We start from the raw sequence: 4,450 nt of genomic DNA on the forward strand, positions 1-4,450 counted from the left end.
CCCTCTGTTTTTCTCACTATAGACCGCAGGCCGTTGGAGGCAGCTTAGAAATATCTTACATCTGGAACAGCCGTAATTCGTGGGATTTGGCCTGACAGCCATGACAGTCATCGGGGCGACCGACAACAACTGTCTCCTGTGTTAGTGGCTGCAGTGCATATGTGTGTGAGTGTTAGCTTCATTTCAGAGAGTGACGGTGGCTATAGGCTGTATGTGTGTGTGCGTGTGTGTGTGAACATGACCCTTTCTGTTTAGAAGGGAAACTTTTTGAACAAGTTCCTTACGTGATCTGAATTTTGAGAAATTTACTAAACAGAAGCTTTTCTGCAAAGTCAACAAATATAAATCATAAAGAGTGCAGAAATGTGCATTACCAAAAATAGTAATGCCTTTTAAAAAGAAAATATAAAAGCTTCATATTAATTTTATTGTTTCACTTTTTCTGTTCTTTCTTTCTGTTTTTCTTGGTTGTGTTTCCACTATTTATAAATAAAATATAATGTTGTTCCCCTTTCAGAGCTTTCTTGCACAACAACTTAATCTGATCGGTTTCCATATAAATAAACAGAGAAAGTTAGAAATGAATTTAATTTCACCTGTTGCATTTTTATCTCAACTTTTTAAAATTCTCTAACATATGATCAATTATTTCTATATCAATACCGTATTTAAGCGAGCTCCACTTTTGTAGCACAGTTGCGGAAGGAAAAAATAGCATCTACATTAAACACTCACATCCCAGTATTGTGCATTTATTAAAAATTACACATGAGTCATGTCTCAGATAATTGTTTTTAACAAAAACTGCCAAAAACAAACAAAATAAAAATGTCAATTTCTCTGAAAAATTATTACTTCATTGGTGGTTATTGTTGCAAAATAAATCAGAAATCTAATCTAAGATCAATTTTAAATAGGGAATTTTAAGAAAGTCATGCTTGAGTGGTTTTACATTGCAGTTATTTATTCCACTTTACATCATATCAGGTGTCGCTGAGTGATTTTAAAGTAAGATCTGCTGCCTCCCTGTACAGAGTTTGATGACCAGGACACAGTCGCACTACACCCAACACATGACAGGGGATGTGGGAAAGATGGATTTGTAAAATTCAATTTCTCTCCATAAAAAGGGCAGAAACTTGCTCTACTAATCTGGCTGAACCTCAAACTCCAAAGATTATTCTGGGATAATACCGCATGCGTCCGGCACAGGCGAGCTCAAGGTTCCAACACTTTTGTTCACAGCAACACGACGACAAACTGATACGCAGCAGACAAATTGTCAGTTTGTTTTATGTAGGCCAGGGACACCCTGCCACAGCCCGTCGTGCTACGCACAGACAGTAGCGGTCGTTTGCAGGTCCAAAATCCCACATTCCACATTCTTGATTCCTGTTCGCCTGCTAATCTGGGCACCATATGAAGAGGCATTGTTAGAGTGAGAGGGTCATGTATCGCTCCCTCTCTCTGTCTGTCTGTCTGTCTGTCTCCTGCTCTGTCTTTCGGCCTTCCTCTATTACTGTCAGACTCTATATCTGTGACTCTTGCTCTGTGTATCCGTCCACATTTCACTTGCCTGGCTCTCTGCTGGCTAATGTCGCCTGGTTTTCGCCACCATCTTGCGCGAGTTTGTATATTTCCTGCTTTGTTTCGCTCAAGCCCGTCGCGTTCCGGTCGTGCCGTTTCCGTCTGTGGCTCTGCTTTTCTGCAAGACTCTCACTTTGCTTTCTGCCTCTTTTTTTCTCCTTTGTGTCTGTCTCCTCCTGTATCCCGCTGTCTGTCTCTCCATCTCCCGCTCCCTCTGCGTCTCCAGATATTCATGGAGAGATTTTCTCACATGTTGGATATAGATTTATGACCCCAGCAAGATCCCCGTGGCCACTAAATTTGATACCATCCACTAAGCCACATTGTTTTTTTGTGTGTGTTCGGGCTTGTCTGTTGTGCGCGATTGTGCGTAAGTATGTATGTGCATGTCTGGGTGAGTGTGTTCATGCATTACAAGGTGGAGGCGGGTGACTTTTAAAGGGTTAGCTCGGGTATGGTGGGTGCAGAGGAGGAATTTACAGTTTATTGAAGCACAGCAGTCAGGTATGTGTGCGAGTGTGCACATCGGGATGTCGGTGAGTGTGTGTGTGTGATAAAAAAAAAGAAGGAAAAAGAGAGAAAGAGAGAGAGAGCGCCTGTGGGTGCCAGGTGACCAGGCTAACCTCTTGGCTGGTGTTTTGGATTTAGCCTTTGGATAGCAAAGCAAAATAAAAACGGAATGCTTTTTCAATTACAGATCAGAGAGAGAGTGAACAAAGGCAGGAGAACAGGGAAAAAGTTATTGGGATCTAATATATCAGAAGCTTTGTGCCTCTAAAATCTAAGTGCTTTAATTTTGACAGCCAGAACATTTTGTTCTTGAATATTTATAGTTCACAAGGGTCGCATAATTTGTACTCAATTTTTCTAAGTAATTTCTATTGTAAAAGCTTTTCATTTTAGAAAATTCCTGCACGCCCTTTTGATAGCTTTTTTTTTTTTTTTTTTTTGCGGAAATTGCAGATTTCTATCTTTTCTATTTTTGGGGGGGCTTTTTTCTGCTCTCCGACTAATATGTACGAGTTGTACATTTGACTTTGCAAAATTGAGCTGCTAGCTCCGTTTTAAAACTCACAAACAACGAGCTGCGAAAATAGAAGACGGCTGAAACAGAATATGAAGCCACACAGAGACACACCTGTGGAAAAGACTTACTGTGTTTTTATGTTGTCTTATTAATTCTGACAGTAAAGGCACCTGAACTCTCCCATGCATATTTTATTGGCTGTAGGTGGTATTTGTTGTGTATTTATGTCTTTTTTTTTTCTTGCTTTGTTTGAATGCTCCGTTCCTTCAACTTATTCCACAAGTTGTCGAGGGCGGGGTATTTCAAAATGGCATTGTAGAGTGCATAGGATTGTAATGTGCTCGTGTGTGATGTGAAAAGAAATGCTTCTCGCTTTTGATGTTTGGCTGAGAGGAACGGCACAAAAATAAAAGCCTTGTAAAATAAAGGAATGTTTTTGCAGGCTCGAGAGTGTGCGATCCCCTAAAATTGTTTATCTGTCAGTCAGGCGGTGTGCGCGCGCACCGACTGCACTCAAACGTGTGTTTGAGTGAATGCATGTGTGTGCGCGTGTGGGGGTGAGTGTGTGTGTGTGTGTGTCCACGTCTACATCTAAAAAGCCGTATCTGGCTTCAGATCAAATGGTGTATGAAGTACAGGAATGACACAGAGAGAAAAGTGATAGCTCTTTAATGTTACCTATCCACTCTCAAACCCAAATATAAGACCAGGAACATACGGAATAGAGAAGTGTGTTTTAGAAGAAAAGGAGTGACATGAAACACTTATGTAGAAAAGCTCTGAACATGACTTGGGCTTTGTAGCGAGGGGGAAGAAGATGTCTCGCAAAAAAAAAAAAAAAAAGAAAAGAAAGGAAAAGAAAGAGTAAATTGGATGGAGAGAAGAGTGAAGATGGGGTGAAGAATTAAACAGCGACATGCACTTTTATAGTTTGTGTATGTTAGGGTACAGTCATGTTTCGTATCATGTCTAACTTGTGTTTTGTTTCTGTCCTCGCTCTGCTCACTCTAAACTTTTCACTGTCATTGTGTCTGAGCCAGATGTTATCACAGCAGCTGCATTTGTGTCCATAAATTGCTGCAGTTTTGAGGATTTAAATATTAAATCGATTTCAGAAAGAAATGTCTCATTTAACATCTGTTGTTGAATTCACCTTGACCATTCCTATTTCTTTTTTTTTCCCTCTCTGCAGGTCTGAAGCACAAGCTGAAATGGATCAAAGTATTTCATCTTTGCAAAATCGTTTCCGTGTCTCTGTTGTTCATTTTGGCAAATAATTCTACGTGATTTGTTTCTTGTAATGCTGATAAGTTCATATAAACTACATGAATAAAATAATTTACTTCACTTTGCAACTCTTTTTCAATTATTTGTGTATTTTCGTCCTTAGAATAAGATTTTTACACAAGGACTGGTTTTCAAAAAAGAGGCAAGAAAAGTGACAGAATTAACTGAACACACCTAAAAATCTCCAATGGATGAATTCCTCGGAGTAGCGAGAGGGAAATAGCCCCGGAGTAAACACATCGTAAAAGTTTCTCGCAATAAACTCAATGAAGAAAATAATTCCAGTAAAAAAAAAGTACTTTTTTTTTCTTTTCCCGACACAGACCGGAAGCAACAAGGGAGACTTTATGCTTTTTTGGCATTAGGGCTACCCTAGAATTGGACAAACATAAAATCTGGAATATATATGTAGACTCATTGAATTTGAATTGCAATATTCTGCACATCTCAGACTTGCTAAGGGACAGTATGTGGATCAATATTTATGCAAACAAAAGAAAAAAAAAAGATGGAATTGTTTTGTTTTCTTAAAGGGACAGTGGTGTGTAT

The 4,450-nt window shown here is 39.3% G+C and overlaps 1 long non-coding RNA gene across 4 annotated transcripts in view; it reads left to right on the plus strand.

Moving 5' to 3' along the window:
• LOC103456523 (uncharacterized) overlaps positions 1–3,961 on the plus strand; it is a 33,314-nt gene extending 29,353 nt beyond the window's left edge. For all 4 annotated transcript variants that reach the window (XR_001776033.1, XR_532270.2, XR_532269.2 and 1 more), the window contains 2 exons: positions 23–165; positions 3,807–3,961. This is a non-coding gene — a long non-coding RNA (uncharacterized LOC103456523). The remainder of the gene's footprint in view (positions 1–22; positions 166–3,806) is intronic.
• The last annotated feature ends 489 nt before the right edge of the window (positions 3,962–4,450 follow it).

This window comes from Poecilia reticulata, linkage group LG20 (assembly GCF_000633615.1).
Source record: "Poecilia reticulata strain Guanapo linkage group LG20, Guppy_female_1.0+MT, whole genome shotgun sequence".
NCBI lineage: Eukaryota > Metazoa > Chordata > Actinopteri > Cyprinodontiformes > Poeciliidae > Poecilia > Poecilia reticulata.